General features: G+C 40.9%; 1 pseudogene across 1 annotated transcript in view; it reads right to left on the reverse strand.

Annotated features, from left to right (window-relative positions):
• The window catches only part of LOC309713985 (partitioning defective 3 homolog), a 360,712-nt pseudogene that overhangs the window by 215,909 nt on the left and 124,110 nt on the right, over positions 1-20,693 (reverse strand). Inside the window, exons 4-5 of the transcript XR_014280682.1 lie at positions 8,614-8,798; positions 4,871-5,009 (exon numbers count right to left, since the gene is read on the reverse strand). The product of XR_014280682.1 is annotated as a partitioning defective 3 homolog (transcript). The remainder of the gene's footprint in view (positions 1-4,870; positions 5,010-8,613; positions 8,799-20,693) is intronic.

A 20,693-nucleotide genomic window follows, 5' to 3' on the forward strand; every position in this document is an offset into this window, starting at 1 on the left:
GGCCTTGGTGTATATGGGCTGATAAAGCGTGCTTTTCTCCACGCCGCATTTGGCAGAGTGTGTGTGTGTGGGTGGTGAGAGATTTAGGGGTAGACGCTACTGATGTCTTAGATTGAACCGTTTGATACTGACGTGAATTTATTGACTTGTTAGATAAACATAGGACAATTGCCTGATGTAACTATGGGCCAGCCGTCCTTGTCTTAGTACGTAGGCTGAAAGTCTGCACAAAAGAAGCGCACGAAAGCACCAAAACGAGCACAAATCAAAACATTTTACCAAAGCACCTGGGAGAAGTGATGTAAAATAAAATCTCAAGAGAATTCAACCCTGAATCCATAGTTGATCCCCTGCAGCTAAACTTCAAACTCATCCAGCTTGAGAATACCAGAGTCACAGATTGTCCAGTTAACTCCCCCGTGCACCTCCTTGGCATTTTAAGCACAGGAGTCAATGTGTTATTTTATTCAGCCTGACTTTACATTTTTAATTTATAGCATGAGCTGGGAAGGCTTGCTTAAATATGAATGGTGAAGCGAACTCACTATCCAGAGCATGCCAAGCTGCTTCACACACATCGACCACGCAACTAAAAGATAAGTACTTCAAATTGAAGCTATTGTATGAAGTTAAGAAATGACGCTGCTAGAACACCTATGCGCATATAAATACACAAAGTAGTTGCGTGTGTGTATTTTGTTCCAGTCAAAAGAAAGAAATGAGGATGACGCCCGCTCTTCGGTTTCTTTGTTTTACTTTTATCTTAACTCATAAAGTAGAACGATAAAAACACAGCAGATAAATAATCCACGATAAACAACAGCTAATTGGTGTGTTTTTACCAAAAAACCTTGGCATATCTGTACGTGTTTGTGTGTTTTTATGTGCGTGTGTACACTCATTATCGCTGCCGACGCTTTAGCACTGATCACAGTTCTTTTTAATTAACCCACGCTGTGTATTTTTATCTCGCGATCCAATGCTGCTGTTTTGCTCGCCCGTCGCACAAAGAAGACAAAATATTGAACCGTCACGTGTGGGAGGGAAGGCAGCGATCGAGACTGTGATACAGCGAGTGCAGGGAAGGAACAACTGGGCTACAAGGTGCGACTTTGAAACTTATACTGTGTCACCCCTAATGAGAGGATTTGCGCTTTGTGACTCAACTTAGTTGCACGGCTGTCAGATTATAAACACTCAGGTGGCACCGAGGATTAGCCACGGTGAGGGTGTCGTGGCGCTCCTGCCGTTAATCATGAAATATTTACACGACTCCACCAGTATAGCTCATGTTCTTAAATAATAATCTCTTTTTTTATATTTACACTATACTTGGTTGATAACTATTAACTTGAAAGCTTTATCTTGGATTTAGGAGGCTTCATATTTTGAACAAAATCCTGTTCTTGAGCTGTTTGCATGTATACGTGCCCTCTTGGTAAACAGTATGTTTTCAACTGATTGTAGCATCACTGCTTTCAATAGGTGCTCATAATGTTTAGTAAGAGAAAGAATTCCAAACACAACCATAATGAGACTACAGAGAAAGAAGGAAGACTTTATAGTCATTCGAGCATCTCACTCTTTTTTCCTCACCCTTTCTCGGCTCTTTTTTTATTCTTTAATGGGCCGATTAAACACCATCTGCATGAATCAAAGCAGGTAGTTGAGGTACAGACCGGCAGACAAACTGGGAGAAATCCTCTTCACATCAAGCTCAGCGTGTTCGACACTTCCCAAGGTCATTTCCACCCTCCCTGCAGAGAGCCTCTGTCACTTTTAATAACTTTTAAAGGGAGAATATTTTTTCGCCTCTGACAGACTGAGGAGTTGAGGGACCAGTCACAGGGTGAGTCAATCACAAAGTGCCGACAGAGCGAAGAGGGTGTGAGGCGAGGAGACAAGCCTGCAAGGACTAACATTGTACACTGTTACTTCATGAAAAAGTATTGGACAGAAGTCTGATGTCAGTCATTGACCTGGTTCTAAATTGGATTGGGCAGTGAGCAGTCGCTGTCACTGTAATAACTCTGTTATCAGTCGCAGCTGTGACTGACATTACACTGTGGTCAGAGATAACGAATCATGCATACTGTGAAAACACAGGAGTAAACTATGATCAAGAAACGCTGTGTAGTTGATGCCAAATCATGCATCAGCAAAATAGTGTTATTAAATAATACTCCTACTTAATAGGATATATAACTAGTGTATAATCTGCTGTATAATTAGAGCAACGGGATTTCAATGTGGACATGAAAACTAGAGTACCGCTACTTTTTTACAGAGATACACAGCCTCAACTTCTCCTCTCCACAAAACAAATCCCCACATTACTGTAATCACATTACACTTTTCTGTAACACAGTAATGTAACACATTACGATACAAAATTCAGTAATTATGTCACAGCTACTTTGTTACTGGCATTACAAAGGTTTGTCAGTTATCTACATGATGGGCAGTTAGCCGAAAGCTAGCCAACAACCCAGTGACGTTAAAGCTGGGCGTATGCTGACCCCAGGCCAGCAGCCAGAGCCAGCACTTCAAACAAGTGCAGCCTCAAAGAAACTGGTGAGGAGTTTCCATTTCTATCTGTATACGTTTCTACAGTAGAATTTTGTTCATACGCAAGAACTAAAAGAAAGATGGTATGACTCTGGTGAGTCAAGACAGAGATAAAACATAAGTGAAAATGAGTTTGTCTGCTATCAGTTTGTGACTAAATCGGGGCAATTTCATGCAATCTGTTGGTGATAATACAGTCATTAGTTGTGATAAATCCGTGAAAATTACAAATTTGTTGCTCTCTGTTGGAGATATATTGCAGTCTAGTTCCACAAAACTCACAGATCTAAAGCAGAAATTCAGAATCTTTTCTGACACACACTTGCTTCTAAATAGAAATATAGTCAGAATAGCTAGCAACCGATTGAGTCAAGTCCTCTATTGCAAATGGATGCGTCGCAGGGAAGTTGTGGTCATCAGCACAGACTCACTCAGAGTTTGATTGCAATACATTGCCAACCTGTTTGGGTCTATACGTAAGATGGCATTTATTTGTAAATGTTTGTGTCACGGTTCTGGGTCAGGTTTGACCCAGCATTTTGAGTTCTTATGTTTTGGTTTATTTTTGAATGATTGCTTTGTTTCTCTGATGCTATGATGATTATTATTATTAGAGTTCCATGTTTCTGTTTATCCGTGTTTAAGGATTTGGTGTTTCATGTATTGTTTGAGTTGCATGTGTTTATATTCTGTCTGCGTCTTTGTTTAGTGGTTTCTTGTTTCCTGTTTTATTGTGAAGGTCTGTGTCTCATGTGAGTGTGTTCAGTTCTACTGCTTCCCTGTCTCGTTAGTCCAATTTCTCCCAGCTGTGTCTCCCTCCTGTTGCCCATTCCCTGATTACCACCCTGTGTATATTAGCCCTGTGTTTTCCTGTGCTCAGTGTCGTGTCGTACCATCAGATTATGCCTGTGTGTTTCTGTTCTCAGCATTCAGTGTTCACTTCATGTTTTGTCTTCATGCCAGCAATAAAGCTGAGGTTTTGAGTTGTATTCAGTGTCCGAGTCTCGCATTTGGATCCTCCTCTTCATCCGCCTGCACACAGAGCCCTGACACTTTGACAATTTGTACGAGTGTCACGGCTGGCGGAGGGAGCCGTGCGGTGTGGAGGAAAAGGAGGACCCAAGATGCAGCAAACTGATGATACGAGTGATGTTTTATTTACAAAGGTGGTGGTGACAAAAACAGGCAACGAGGTATGAGTACTTTACAAACGGAAACCTAAACTGGGAGAAACTAAGTGACAAACCTGAGACCATACAAAAGGGGTGCGGGGCAGAGAGACGCAGAGACAGGAACACCATAGAACGCAGAGGTAGACGGATGAATGCAGACGAGCCGACAACGAACACAGACCGACACCCACTAAATATACACACACAAGGTAATCGGGTAATCGCACACAGGAGGGAAGAACAGCTGATCTGAATACACATGATGACCGGAGGAGACAAGCTGAACACAATGACAACAGAAACAGACTTTCAGAACAAAACAGGAAATCTAGAACACGAGCCTTCAAAGTAAAGCAGGAAACAGACTGATTTGCAACACAACACGGGGACATGAACAGAGCACCAAGGACAGACACAGGTAGGGCTGAATATACATCAACTTCAGGTTCAACCCTAAACTAATACAAATCAGAATAAACACAAAACGCTGGGTCAACGACCCAGGACCATGACAACGAGGGTGATTGCAGTCAGACTGAGCTGGACCGTGGCTCCTTGGAGACCAGTTGCCTCCCAATAGGTATATTTATATGAAAAAATTTATTGCAATCACAGGGCAAACGCAGTTTTTTTCTGAGTTGCAAGGAGGTCACTGTCTTATTTTTACTGAAGTGTAACTGAACCTTAACAAGTTCCATTTTGAAAAACCCGAAGGCTTGTACTATATAGAACAAGTGTATGCCCGCTTAATTTCTAGACCAACACATTTTGTATCCATTGATCAATTTACAGCAAGAAAGCCCACTATCCAAAGTTCAAAAACCCTTCCAAGTCATTGCCTCTAAGCAATATTCAAGTAGAGATATTGAAATTTTAGCTCAACACCACTGATTGCTAAGCACATACACCAAATATCTGAATCTGCAGATCCTCTGTACCAAGCCAGGTCAGTTTTGTATCAACACATCACCAAGTGAACCAACTTGTTTTGTTTTATTTTAGACCAACCAGTGGTGGCTGTGGTGAAAAATAACAAGCTGCTATGAACTGGTCAAGCAATAAAGATGTTTATCTGCAAACCACAAATAAACCATAGAGTCTCCAATTTCCTTAATTGTCCACCAACAAACCTGTTCTTGTCGATCGAGCCATCGATCTACCATTGGATGGTTGGCACTAAGGGAAGATCGAGTCATCTCTCTTGGAACTGAGTGGACCAGCCACTCGCATCACGAGGAAGACTACGGTAGGCATGGGCTCCTTCCTGCCCTGCAAAGAAAGAGGAAAAGGCAGAGACATTAAAAATTGTACACCACTGTGGTCCTGCTATCAGAAGAAGTCTTTAATGCACTCGTATAAATACTCTTTAAAAAAAAAGAAGAAGAAAGAAATTTGGTACATAATTATCTAAAATCCAGGACGAACCTGATTTTTGAAGACTGTACCATCTTTGTGGTTCAGTTAACTCTCACTCAACCCTTGCTCCTGATATTTCATTACAGCCACACCTGAGCTGCTTGAGGACCTTTTTAATAACAAGACAGCTCCAACTAGGATTTATCATTACAAAAAAACCCAAAACAACTTCACAAAGCTCCTGCCAAGGTAATGTCATACATCAGCATACTTGAGCATAAAATATTACACTGGCCACAAGCAAAAAAACACACCCAGGCACAAAAGATAATATTCCACACTTGCTAGCCTTGGCTTAGGAATCTCAGCAGCTGAAGGTCAAGAGTGAAGTTTTTTTTGAATAGAAGAGAAAGCAAATCAATAATTAAAATCAAAGCCAAGTGATTCACCAAGACAAACAAGTAGAAAAGCAACCATATATGGTCTGATTAGTCACAAAAACAGCATATAAAGAGTAAGAGCGAAAAAAAAAAACATTTTGGGGATTTTTAATGAGACATCACAATTGAAAGAGAACACATAGTTGCTTAACAAATCACAAAATAGCAAATATATCAAAACAACGCAAAAACAAAGGAGCTTAAAAGAATGGGAGGGAGAGCCAGCAGTGTTTGGCTACAGTTGAATGTGACATGCAAGGGGCCTGATGAAGGCATAACAGAATTATAAAACTGAGCTGCACAACTGGCCTGTGTATAGAGACAGCCCTGATACCCATCGCAGCCTCAGACACGGCACGACAAAGGACCCCCCTCCACAGAGTTTTACGACACATCAGATCATAAAATGTAGAGAAAGCCAGATACCAGAGAGGCTCAAACTGACTGTCTAATCCCTATGGGTGATTTTGCTAAGTGCAGATAACCCTAAATACCAAGTATTGTAAAGTCATTGGCAGATGTGATGAGTTTACAGTGCTAGCCGATGACTGAGTACTCTCACTGACTTTTATTGTTGAGATTTAGCAGAAAAACTGAGTCTGACTGAGCCGTTTTCAGACTAGTTGGGGAATTGAACACGTGGCTGGCTTTAGTCTGTAAAAGGAAACGATCCTAGACAGTGAAGAGACTTTGTTATGAGTAAGTTGCTTTTGGCAATGCTGAAGGATGTTCCTTTTCAAAAATATGGTGCCAAGAACAAATACTACACATGCTGACTAACACATTCTTACAACATATGCTGTTAATTTCATAAAAACAGACTTGAAATGAATATATGGCAGTTGGTGCAAGAAATAGATTAAGGGTTACAAGGACTAAGACTCCCTTTGTAGTTGAAAAAAGTCTGGTTCTGTCAGCTGAATAAAAATGACAGCATCCTGCTGTTAGCTCGTCACTTTTCACACCATGCCATTTCAAGCGTCTGTGGCAGGATGGTGTCTTAAAATGCACTACATTCAGATAACATCTGAACTGCTGCAGATGGGAGTCAAGAACTAAATGGGACACAACATTACAAGTTGGGCAGCTGAACATTATTAAGGGAATTATTGATTTATAGTGGCTTGGTCATAATAACTTTGAACTCACCATGTAAAATGTTGCTTTGCCAGGAAGGTTTTTTACAGGAATCGTCTTAACCTTTTATTGGACAAGAAGCCATATTTGGTGACTTCAGTGGACAAAACAATTGTCCTCCCCACGACTAACTATGAGGAATTTCTCCCAGCCAATCACAAAAGATCAGGTTATGTGACAGATAGTGATATTATTGTATCTGACCAGTCAGTCACAGCCTGTTGCATTTCAAGCTTTTAATTTTTTTTACCCCTACATTACACTCATACCGTACTTGTGGTCATAACATCAAAACTGAGTGTGTAGTTTGGTTTGTTTCATGACCTTATTGCAGTTTTCTAGTATAGCAGTTAATGGTATATAACTGGTGATTATTTTTACAGTACATCTTATTACTTATTACTAAAATTTATTCAGTAATTATTTGATATGTGTGTTATATTTACGAAAATTGCCAGTGTGAATAAAAAAAACAATGTTCATAAAAAACATGGCTTTATAAACATATTTGTGTTTATCCTACAGGTCTTATATACAGGTTTGTTTGTTTTTTGGTAAATACGTATACCATAAACAGGAAAGGAATCTTGATTTGCACTGTAAAATAACTTTTTTTAAAAAAATCACACATGTGAAAAAGTCCTGAAATATCCCCCAATAACACGCCAGGGTTGAAATTTTTAATGTCTACGTGTTTTAATGAGAGCCCTATAAAGGGTTAAACCATTGCTTTATGTATGACTAAAGTAAACTAATAGAAACTTCTAGTTTAAACTACCGTATCCGTCTGTTTAGTGTGTGGCGGTGTACATAATCTGGAATCCTCTTATTACGTCAACATAATAATATTTATCCACGATCCACAACTTACAAACATCGTTGTGGATGTGGAATCCTCTATGCATGGTAGGACGTAACAGAAGGGCTAAAGACATGCAATCCATATACAGTCAATGAAATTCAAAGTCATATTTCAACACTCCTGATCCTCTGCTTTCCCATTTTTATATTCAGTACAAGCACACAAACATACATAGTTGCTCAGTTCAGTAGTTCAGAACAGAATTCCCACTAACAAAATGAGAGCTCTGATTTCAGCCCACACTCTTGCTTTTACATTCTGTGGGCCGTGACAACTAAAGTGTCTCTATCAGCCCCTTCTCCCAGACACGCTAATCATACGCAGAGCTGATGTTTCACATTTCGAACATTCAATAATTTCCCCATTTGTAACATCCCCGTTTGATGGGAACATACCTCTCCCTCAGTGAGAAGTAAAGGGCTGTCAGCACGGCAGCCATTGTGAGAAGTTAATTGGCTTTCTTTTACTTTCAGAAGCAGCAGGGAGGATGCACCGGAGTACCTGAGGTGTGTTTTATTTCATTTTATTTTTTTCTGACTAATAATCAGAGGCTTAAAAGCACCAAGAAGGTGAATTTGTAATAAAGGGAATGTGTTTAAGAATCTCCGCTAATCCTTTTGGATGACAAGAAGGGGTGTTATCAGATGGAACTAGTTTCAGATAAACACTATCTATGCTACTGCTGGATATCTGCAAGCAGGGCAGCACAACTTTCATATCTAACACTTATTTCTTTGATTTGGGGCGCAGAGGAGACAAGGAATGAAAATGAGGGAAGAAAGGAGTAAGTTGAAAACAGAGACTGGAGGTTGGGAAGATTTCAGAGCACATATCTCGGGCATTATAATTGATGCAGCACCCGTACATCAGCAGCCCTATCTTCTGGGCAAGGTGCTGCTGGAATAAGTATGTAATAGTTCACAGTAGTTTAAAAAATAGACTTTATTGATCTATTGCATTTTGACACCATTTAGATTCCAATAAATGATCTTAACAACTTAATGGTGCATCATACCAGGTATCATTGAGGCATTCGTGCACAGTTTATTGGCTACATTACCACAGGAGGTGTAGTTACCTTTTGTTCGAGGCTCCCTGTTTCATTGCTGGGGTTTCGTTTATGGTTGGGCTTCTGGAAACCAGGGGTTGTGGACCAGCGAGTTGGATTTTTTCTGGACGGTTCTTCTGGAGCAACCGGGGCCTCGCCTGGAGGAAAGCCAGCCAGTGCGGGATCACTACTGCGACGGACATTGAGAGACATGTCTGTGGAGGGGATTACAAAAGACAAAGAAAAGGAATTATAGCAAAATCAAACCACTTGCCGCTTTATCGATTTATTAAGCGGCTCGCTTTTCACCTTGGTCGTCAAAAAGTTGCCCATTTTTGGGAGGTGCTGCTACATCCCCTGCTATACCTCCTTAACAGCACTCCATGAAATGTCAGCTGAGACATGGGAAGTGGTGATTACAAGTACTCGTGTTTTTATGAAAGGTCTGTTAAGCCCAAAACAACACTGCGCAACTCCACGATGGAAAGTTTAGCTTGGCTTGATTCCATCTGTGCTGAAATACATTACTGTAGATATATTATACACACAGTTTTGGCTGGGGAAATTACCCAGACAGCGATAAAAATATATATATTATATAAAAGTACATGTGAGAAAAAAATTAGATGTGATTATCTAACCCCTTGCTTGGTCGAACCACTCTAAAAATAACAAGTACAATAATAATTGCAGGAAACTTGCTCATATATCATGATCTGACTATTGCGATAAAGGTCATTCTTACACACTGTGCTACCCAACTCAAGTTGATTCTAGGAAGTTTCCAGGGGACTGAAATTGAGTCTCAGAGCCAACATTTATTCTTTCCATCAAACGTCTAACAGAAAACTACACAGGAAACACTGGCCCATGTTTCAGCTGCCACATTAACCGATCTGTCATGAAAACTTGGTATAAAGTTCCCACATTTGATTAGAGCTGCCAAAACAAGTAGAGGGGATGAAGTTGCTCCATATTTCACACTCCGGTTAAAACATTCAGTGAGAAATCCCACCGATGTCTGCTACAAAGTCAAGACGGTGAGTATATCCGTTAGCTGTGGTGTAAATCATCTGGATTTTCCCAAAAGGCCATATGGATTTGTTTATGACGTCCTAGCAGCCTGTGTGTTACACCCATAATTATGCAAATAGTTGGGTAACCACCTGTCATCCATAGACAGATCATTGCACTGAGCATATGCCAGTGTTAAGCTTCCATCTGATACAACCGAGACACGTCTTAGTGGTGGGAGCGACGCATTCTAATCATGGATTACGCTGTGCGCCAACTCGTCTGTTATTTAACACCGTGACAAGACTAAGGAGATTCAAGAACAACTGTAAGTGTTTCTTGTGACCACCTGTGTCGAGGCAGAAATAGTGACTGAATCCTGCAAATAACAGTGAAATAAGCATGTGTTTCTGCACCTAGTACACTAACTAAACACCTCTTATCAAGGCATCCCAGTTCATCTTCATTCACTCACATCCTTTGTACTATCTCACTTACTTGAACTTGTGCTAATATCCTGATAAAGCATCCCCTCTACTTAGTGTTTACTTGGCGCCAACTGCTTTCATTTAATCCTCCCCTACCTGATAAATCCGTGGTCTCAATATTATAATCAGGGCTCAGAGGCCCCGAACTGTTGTTCTCTCTCTAAGTCTTTTCTAGAGATGATGTGGTCTAAGAAGTGGAGCTTAGTCGAGTGTCTGCTTAGTCTGAGTGCTGCCATTAGGTGCTAAAAAGACAAGCTTGTCCTTTTTAGTGTTCTGGGGATTACGTCAATATTAGATCTCTTAGCACCTCATAATTTATTTGTCATCGCTGTTAGTAACCACTGACCTAGAAGACAAAAACACACATTACATCTTTAGCTGTCGCCCAATAAGGTCCTCGATCCAAAGATTGGTCTTGTTTTTCCCACACTTGGTGAAATGAATAATTATGACATAGACACAGATTCCCAATCCATAGTCAGGACTTAGTGACATTACAGCAGTGTATTGTCAATTCAGGGTAATGTAAACGTAAAGTGCTGCAAAAAAATTACATTTTTGTGTTACAAAAAACTCTTATTGTTGCCAAGTTTTCGGTGAGATTTCATTACAAAAGTTCTCTCCCTCCTCCTTTGTCTCTGAGTGCGGTAACTCCGGTAGAAAGGCTTCGTATGCAAATAAATTTATGATGACATCTGGAAACTTCCAGGAACTTTCTCAGCAGCAAGAAAGTAGAGATGATGACAGGGTTTTCAAACTGCTTTTTTTTTTTTTTTTTTTGGGTGAGTAACTCAACTTTATAAAGCGCCATTTCTCATGAGGAAATCATCGGTGCAACTCGAGTTCTTCTGCAGAAACAGGTAACTTATAAAACCTACTTTCTCACTCACTGCTAAACCATAACAAAAACCTCCACCCCAAATAAGAGGGATTAAATCCCTCACCGGCAGCTTGTACTATTATTCCTTTGTTTCAAATGTGTTTCATTTTTTTTTGCCCACTGCCCGAGGCTACGTCAGAGCAGCCTGGAAATCACATCTAGCAGCCAGCCAGTCATTGTGTGTTCGCTTTTAAATTAGGTTGAAGACCTACTAATGGCATTTAATAAACTTTTGCCCCTTTCAGTAATGGCTGGTTCATGTCCAGTTCAAGCTCTAATGATATTCACTTCAGACAGCAGGGGTAATTAACATCCAGTAGTATTCCACACGATGACTTTGAGATAGCACGCAAGCTGCACACAACAGAACTATAAAAAAGAAAGAAAGACAGAGAAAGGGCACAGGAATGGGTTAGAAAGCATATTAAAATTCTCAAAGTATTCATATTAAATATTTGTATTTCTTTTAAAGGGAACCTTTTCTATGTTTTCATAGATTTGTGTGTAGTTGGGGCTTGCACAAGACACTTGGTATGGATTAAAAGCCAAGGCTCAGTTGATAGATGGATGTTTGCAGGCCCTTAGAAACCATGACAACTTCAACATTCAAGCATTAAGGGTATAAAAATCACAACACATGGCTCTCTTTTGGATCGATTCTTACACACTAAGTAATAATACTCTGGCTCTTTTACAGTTTCAGTCGATTGTCAAAACTTTAGTTTCAGTTTAGCGACAGCTTGCTAAAGTGTTGATCCACCGTGGGTCGAAATCCTTACGGATCAGCTTCTAACAAATAAAGGAGTTTGTGCTCGTTTGTGTTACGAAGGTCACAATATGAAGATTCTCTCCAGTCCCGGCTCTCCCTGACCAATTTCCCTCTACTTAATTTGTGATGGGATTATCCCAGCAGTCCGAAGGGTTTGGTTATCCCACGTTTAATAACTAGCACTGCCACTTCAGACCGAGCCAGCAATCGATCCACACTGAAGCGGGAACAAAACCACTCGGGAGGGGGGATGGTGAGCCTGGCTAATAAAACGAGGCCCTAATCCAGCCCCTGCAGTGAGGGATTATGGTCAGGGCACAGGGTCATAGTGATGTACACACACCACAGTTTACCATAGAGACGTAGGGCTCTCCAGGGGCAATTATCTCATGCCGTATCATCCTTTATTTACCTTTCACCTTGTTTGGAGGAGAAATATATTCATTTATATAAATTATGTGGATAGAAATACTAACTCTAATGGAAAACAGCAAAATAGTCTTGAGGTTAGTAGTACATTTGAGAATGTTCATTGTAGAAATAATAAATAATATAACTGTATAATGGCCACAGGTTAGTATAAAGCAGGGATTTCTAACTTTCTTTACATCATTTTATATCCTAATATTAGAAAAGAAGTGTAATTCATAGACTGGTTCTTATATAGTGGTTTTCTACTTCACCTGAGCACTCAAAGTGCTTAATACAACTTCCCTCATTCACCCATTTACACCCATTCTCACTTTTCTATGCTTTTCTGAGATAAGTGCTGTCTATCTAACATTCATGCTCATTCATACTCCGAGGGAGGCATCTGAGAGCAACTTGGGGTTAATCTCTTGCCCAAAGATGTTTGGCACACAGACTGGAGGAGCCAGTCTGTAGATCAGGAGTGTTTTAACAGTACATGTCAGTTTTGTTACAGGATGAAGAAATGCTGCTGTAGTTCCCCAAAAGTTGATTCTGTTCATCTCGACGTAGCGTTTTCAGCGGGAGAAACGTTTCGTCACTCATCCAAGTGACTTCTTCAGTCTCAGCTGACTGCAGGTTTCCATAGTGACTGACACTAGCACCACTGAAGGAACAATGTGCTGGGAGTTCACTGATCATTAATATGCAAATTGTCATGACCATTGACCAACAACCACTGATCAAAGCCCACTGATTGAGCATGCATCAAGCTGCTGTAGTTCATGAAAGAAATCTGTCAGCACGAGCCTTTGAGCTAAAACTGTAAGAAATAAACAGCAATTTCTTCTGCAGATAATGAAAACAAATATTTATGTCATTTATTGATATTACATCAGAGTGGTATGAATAGCTATGATCTTTGTCAGTAGGACAAGTTGTAAATACATTTAAAAGTTCAAAATCCACGCCCTCCTCCTCCTCATTTTTCAAAGCCATCCAGTGAGCCGTGTTCGACACACCCGGTGTGTATCTGTATGTATCTGTTTTGTCATTGCTGTTTCATTGTGCTTTTAGTTTCTTCTGTTATCTTTGACCCCACGTCTCTGTCATCAAGTTTAGTGTTCGTTTTCATGTCTCTTTTTTTTAACGCCCTATTTTACTTTGTCAGTAAAGCTCTTTCTTTGTCTTGTTTTTACTTCCTGGTTGTCATTCATTTCCTTCCTTTCATGACTACCTGCTTTATCAACATTGGCAATATTAGCTTTACCTGTTTCCCTCCCACCTGTGCCCAGTCACCCATCAACCCCTCTGTGTGTGGGTGTGTGCGTTGTCCTGTCTTCCCCTTTGTCCTTGAGTTTTGACTTACAAACCATAGAATGACCGTTTCTATGTTTTTGTAAGAGATGACCTCTTTAAAACGTCCCTAAACTCATCAGCTCAGTTCACTACATCGCTACACACTTTTCTACTTAGTCACCAGTCATGCTGGACATAAACAACATAAACCAGTAGCAGTACTTTTTCTTCTGTAATAACACAGCAAAAAAATGTACTTCCAGCTTAGTTGCAAAAGAAATGGGGGTCAGCTCTAATGTATTAGCTGTGGAAGTTTGCAATCACCAAAATGGCATGAAGTAAAGAGTCCTCACAATACCTGGGAAGCTGGAAGAAGCCCTTCCCTCCTGACTGGCTGCCAATTCAAGGTAATGGAGCTAGAGCTTCAGCATACTGATAAGGTTACAGAAAGGACACGGTGAGGAGGATAGGCTGTTTCTGTATTGTTCTGTTACTCATAATCACCATTTACCCAACATGGGTTAAAAAACAGAATCAAATTCTTCTAAATAAATTACTTTTATACTGTTTATACCAACATAAGACGAGTAAGTTACAGTATATTCCTCCTTTAAACACCAAAGCCCTAAAGAGTCAATATTTGGAAGTGCTGAGAGTCTAGACTATTTAATCTAATATTAGTGATTTCATTGCCACCTGAAAGCATCAAGCTGAAGTGTGTTCTCCTGTTGCTGTGCCACTGCAGGGAACGGTCACAAGGCTCAAAACTGCAAGTGTTCAGAGCTGAAACTCACAAGTTTTCAAGTGTTGACCAGTGTGACAGCAATTTGCTTTGAAGCAGATTCATCCTTTAACCTGAATATTTGAGGTGGTTTTAGGAAAAGCAGGTGCACTTAAAAAAAGTATTTTTAAATGACATCATAAACTCTGCAGCGTAGCACACATTACAGAAGATGAAATGCGATGCTGTATCGGAGGTTGCCATTTTCCTTTACAGTAAGATGTGGGCTAGAGGTTACAGAATAAATGAAGTCAGGCCCTTACTATTATTTAAATCGAAATGTGTGCCCACTGTAAGCATGCAGACACTTCTGGCAAACCGGGGATGAAGACTATGTGCAGGGTGAATTTGGTATTTTCTCCCGTGGACCTGTAGCTGTGCTGTACTCTTGACTCTTTGCTTTTACTTCAGGCTGATTTAAATATAAATGTCAAGCGACCATGGCTTCATGAAATGTCTAAAAGCTTTTTTTTTCGTAGGCTACTTTGAATACTTCAAGCCTGGGCCAGTTCAATGTCTGAATAAATTATAGCACTGAGCCATTTTCACCCTCTCTCTGCAACCACCAACTTCATATTGATGTCCCCTGTGTGCAGTGAGGGGAGATTTCCACTGAAAACACCCTGACCTGAATCATGTGCAGACGGACAAAAGGTTTCTTTTTTTGGGGGGTGAGGAGAAAGACAGTTCTGAGTGGTGGGAACCACGACTGTGGCAGAGGGGATGAAGTATACATTAGACTTAAATAGGACGCTGGACGACCCAAGGCCAGACAAGGTCGAGAGTACCACTCAAGTGCGCGTCTGTGAAATGTTTGGCAAACTAATCTGATGTAACGCCAGAGAGTGAGACGAGACAAACTCTGAATAAACATCAACTGCTGACCTTTACAAAGAGCAGAAGATGTAATCCACTAGATGGATGGGCGGAAAAATACTTAGATGCTAAATGGCATTTATGAAAACAAACCCCCTTTTTTGGCTTTAATGCTAATTGCTCTGTTGACTGCACACTGCGTTTTAAGTCTACACAGTTTTAAGCACAAGTATGTTTATGCTCCGAGACAATCCAGCACATAACAGCAGGGTGCAAGATGCTAGCAGGCAGGGTATACATGGAGCGCCATAACTAAGTGGCTGGCATAGAATACAGAAATATCTGTGCCGAGTGTGGCCTGGAAGGTCCCGAGGTCAAAATGGGAGACGCCCCCAAGGGTGGTCAAGAATGACCAAGCTAACATCCTGTGGGACTTCCAGACGGACAAAATGGTGACGGCTAACGAGTCAGACATAGTAATGGTGGACAAGCAGCGGAAGACGTCCATAGTGACAGCAAAATCAGGAAGAAGGAACAGGAGAAGCTTGAGAAGTATGAAGGGCTCACAGAAGAACTCGAGATGTGTAGGGTGAAGGTAACAGTGATCCCAGTGGTAATCAGAGCACTAGGTGCAGTGACTCCCAAGCTAGGCGAGTGGCTCCAGCAGATCCCAGGAACAACATCTGAGATCTCTGTCCAGAAGAGCGCAGTCCTAGGAACAGCTAAGCTAACTGCACAGGACCCTCAAACTCCGAGGCCTCTGGTAGAGGACACGCACTTGAAGGATAAAGATCAAATATGACAGTTGGATGCAGACTATAATGTGATATTTAGAATCCCCATATAACATTCCCTATATGCTTATGCAGTACAAACAGTGGCAATCTTTTATACAGCTCTATAAAGCATTATTACCAGTTAGACCTTCAAAGTTGATCAGCTTATTGACCTTAAAGGTCAGAGGTCAAATGTGAGCTTACTACCATTCAACATCTACCTAATGTTTAAGGCACAAAAGGTCATCTTTGCAGAGCATTATAACACCGTCCTTCTTTTTCTACTTCTAAAGCTCTTTGAATGGCACATTCTTCCAACTAGCCTAAAATACCATTTCACTTGACTGAGTTGCTTTTACAGGAAAAATATTCCACTGTTCTAGCCGTGCCATTTCTGTGTATTCATGTTATCTTAAGATAAGAGTTCAAGCGTGTGCCCGATTACTCTACAGTGATCATTTCCATCTTTTTTATCTGCGCTGGCACTGAGCGCAGGCCATGATTTGATCAAGTCGATTACTTTGCTGTTTAATAAGGATGTTATCACGTACCCAGAAAGTTCAGAATGCCTCTTGCGCTCAGTGAAAAACTTCATATGTCAATCATATTAGTTTTAGAGTTTGGCACGATGTCTAATCACCCTGCCTGAGCACGAATACTGAGGCAGGGGAGAGCCGTATTCCCTACAGGGCTGCAGAGTCAACCATCCAGTTTTTCCATTCTGAACAAGAAATAGAGAGAGAGTGAGACTGATTCTTCTCTCCTGACAGAAAGACAATACAGACAATTTACTAGAGAGAATGAGAAGAGGATGCCAGCCTTCCTCGAGCCCTCAGAGATGAGGCCTCCAGTAGCAGACACCTAGACACTTCAACAACAATAACACCAAAGACTCTGTGTGTGTGTGTGTGTGTGTGTGTGTGTGTGTGTGTGTGTGTGTGTGTGTGTGTGTGTGTGTGTGTGTGTTAGAGAGAAAGAGAGAGAGAGTGGCGTTTCCCTAGACAATGAAGATCTCAGAGACGAGGGGAGGGGTGGAGTTCACTCCCCAAATCAAACCTGACTCATTTAGGTCGACTCCACTCACACATGGGACCCCTCGACTGCAACAAAACAACTGCATATGCCTGTTTTCCAGAAGGGTAAGCATGCGCAAAATGACACAGGTCGTGTTTATGATGACGCCGTGTTGATTTTATTCAGGGTCAGGTGATCAAGCTCGAGCTTGATGCCAAACAAGAGATAGTTTGCCAGCTTCGCTACAGATTTTTATGACGAAACTAAATCTGAAAACAAGATTATTAATTTCATAAGGTCGGATTTGTTTTCCCAAAATAAAAAAAGTGCAAAAGCCATGAAAAAAAAAAAGTGGGATCGGGGATTCGTCTCTATCCCAGTGTAGACTAGACTCACAGAGACCCCTCCACACTGAGGCCTCTGGGCCTCTGGGGAGCTGCTAATCAACAAAGCAAACAGCCCTCAGACAGCCCAGAAACAGGACCACGGCAGCACCTTCCGTGTAAACACCATTTTGTGTGTTTCTCTATTATGGCTGGTCCACAAGAACAGGCTCCTGAAGAGAAGGGGCCATAAATCTCACTCAGGCTGATATGTGGCTAAGTCACTCATGATTAAAAACACTGCTCTGAAAATGTCACGAGCCAGGAGTAGCAAAATGACCAAAGCTATCAACCCTGCGTGAGATTCTAGGATTCAGAATGGTCGGTCAAACGAATTTGGACTTTGACAGGAAATATTAAAGAAGCAGCTGCTGCTGAAATAAACAAAGACTTCTTGCTAATCAAAGCCGCTTCTTGCCTATGAGATGTCAATTCAGTGTTGGAGATTACCTGATTAGCTTGCTTTAAAAAGCTACACAGCTAAACAGTCTTATTAATCTGCTCCTCGATGTAGGATGCGTGCACTTCAAGAGGCTTTTGGCTAGCACAGTGCATTCACCACGAGTAGCTGCAAAGAAAACTTGGCTGGCTTTGAGCTTTAATGTGTCTGTCTTCATATCACAAACACATACCAGCAAGATTTCTAATCTAACATTTTCTCCCTGTAAGCGCAAGTAATAGCAGTAATATATTAGGCTGATCTTAAACATTTGCAAACATGCACTCTTTGCTAATTCCAAACAAAGTTGTTATGGTACTCTGTTTATTGTCATCTATAAAACAACAGCTGTAAAGAGCAGCTGTAAAGAGAAAAAAAATCCCTTCCTTCACTTTAGCGCTGCAGTTAGCGAATTAGCAAATAGTGTGCAAGAGAAGGAAAACAGTCTAAGGATTTTAAGAAGCGCACGCTTGTCCTTTTATTGCATGAAAGGACAAGCTTGGATAATGAAATGCAAACTGTGTTCAGGACAGAAACAAAGCTATGCTGCTAACTCAACATCTGAAAACATCTAGACAGACAACATGCTAACAGAGAGCTAGCCAAGAACCCAGAATGATGATAAACCTATGGGTACACTGGACCATGTCGCGTTGTCGGTTTTGTGTTGATATTGTAAAAACTAAAAGAAACATTGCAAGCATGTCTTCATTTGGATACAGATTTATGTTGGTGAGTGGAACTATAGGATTACGATTAAGGTTAACTGGTAATTATGTTACATTGCATTTTAGGACTATTTACAGAGTAAGGAAAAAGTAAAGTAACAAGTAGTGCCACGAGTCACTTTCTTCAGCAAATAATTAAGCAATGTACTACATTACTTTTAAGAAAAGTAACCATTAATGTGTAATACTTTACTATTTTGCTGCAGATTAAAAATGCCCAAGGCAAAGCGGTCAAAAGTCTGGCTGTACTTCACAGCAAAAGATGCAAACTCAGCAGCCTGCAACAAGTGCTTTAAGGTGATACTGTGCAAAGGAGGTAACACCTCGAATCTGATGAAACACCTGGCGACGCATAGCGTTTTTTTAAAAGCCGAGAAATGCACCGTATTTGATAGCTTGCTGCGAGACCTCACACCGAGCACATCTACTGCGGGTGTGGTGCCTGTTATCGGTCCCGGAGTTAGCAACATCCCCCAAAAACCCGAAGAGGAGAGTCCTGGCCCCTAGCCCTGCCAGTGTAGCAGAAATGATGACGGATGATGATGGCAGCAGCAGCCATTCTTCTCTGCGTGAGTAGCTTAATGTTGTTCGTGTGTAATTTACGCTGAGTAGGCTAACCACGTTATTAAATTAATGCACGTAAGGTGAACTAGCAAACACCGTCATAGTTACATGCGGCTGTCTTTGTGTTTGATGGCAGATACTCCCTTCACCCTGGCCAAAAAGGCTAAAATGACCAAAGAAAAAGTAGAAAACAGCTAAACATGAGAGGTTTTTGGACAAAGTTTGTTTTTTCCATTGTTTAAGCACTGCTTCCAGCCAAGAGTGATACCATAAATCCCCTATAGCTGCAGAAAAGGCTAACATTGTTATCTTTTTACAAAAAAACAGCTAAACATGAGAGGTTTTTGGACAAAGTTTGTGTTCTTCATTCTTAAAGCACCGGTTCGAGCACCGTTTAAGCACCGGCACCGTTTCAAAAGTACCGGTTTGGTACTGGTATCGGATAAAACCTAAACGATACCCATCCCTACTGGTGAGAATAGCATGCTTATGCTGGCTTCAATGGGAACATTGTTATTGCATCTCAGTGCTGTGTGCAGAATCACGGAGCATCTCATCATGAATATTAGCTAACTTCTGGGACATTTTTCAACAGCAGAGACAAGACCATTACTGATAGCACATCAGACTCTACACCTTATTTCCACAGTGAGCAACTGTGTCTCTTCAGTGTCATTTTAATGGCACAAAGGATTTTCCTTTCATATCTCTAAGCAAGCTTAAATTGTCACAAATTTAATTGTCACAGCCACTGTGTGAGCCAAAATTGGAGGCTGATGAGTGAGTGAATGAATTTCAGTTTCTGGCAGGTCAGACAGCCTTTAAAGCATGGAGCTCATTCCACCGCAGTTTCCAGACAGCACGTACACAAAATCCATATCGCAAACATTTCAGCAGTGAGAATATCTTCTTCCTCTGCTCTGAACAAAAACAAAACCAAAAAAAAAAACCACCCTCACTCCAGCTGCTCTCTGCAGAACAGATGACAAACTTCCACCAGACTCACCAACTATTTCTGGATCCTTTAATGATCCTTTCCTTTTATTGGGTATACAAAAAAGTTATCTGCTGTGGGACATGAGACGAGGAGGTATGGGGGCTGAGTAAATATGAGGTCCAATGGATAGACTGCCTAATTGGAGCTGCCGAGCACATGTGCTAATCTTAATGAAGCACACATATAACAACATATATGAAGTCAGTGAAGTCAAAACTCGCTCCATAATGCAGAGCAGAGCACAACAAGACAAAAAACAGGAAAGCTTCTTACAAACTCAGCAGTGCTCTGCAGTATAGGAAGAACTTCTAATACTTTTTTTTTTAGAAAAAGTGAACATGAGATGCTTGGAAACAGATGGTATTGTGATGTGCACAGTCTATGTTTTAGCAAAGCATCGCTCTGATCAGTCACACGGGTTTATAAAAGCACATGAGGATTTCATAGAAATTCGAGGCAGGCGGTTGTTTAGAAAAAATAAATTCTTCTGGGTAGATACTGTTTTACACTCAGTACAAATAACACATGTAATTGAGCAACCGGGTGGCATAGTCATTACACAGGCTTTCCTTTAGTTTCACTGATAACGCAAATAAAGATATTATCGCACAAACATATCGAGGTTTTTGTAAGAATTGCACGCACGTAACAGTGTGGCTGTAACATTAAGGTAGAGTTGCGCTGAAATGTCAATAAATCTTTGCTTAAGTCACTCTATACAGCTTGTTACATCACAAACCGAGGGATGGATTTC

This window comes from Aulonocara stuartgranti (assembly GCF_965226115.1).
Source record: "Aulonocara stuartgranti genome assembly, chromosome: 9".
NCBI lineage: Eukaryota > Metazoa > Chordata > Actinopteri > Cichliformes > Cichlidae > Aulonocara > Aulonocara stuartgranti.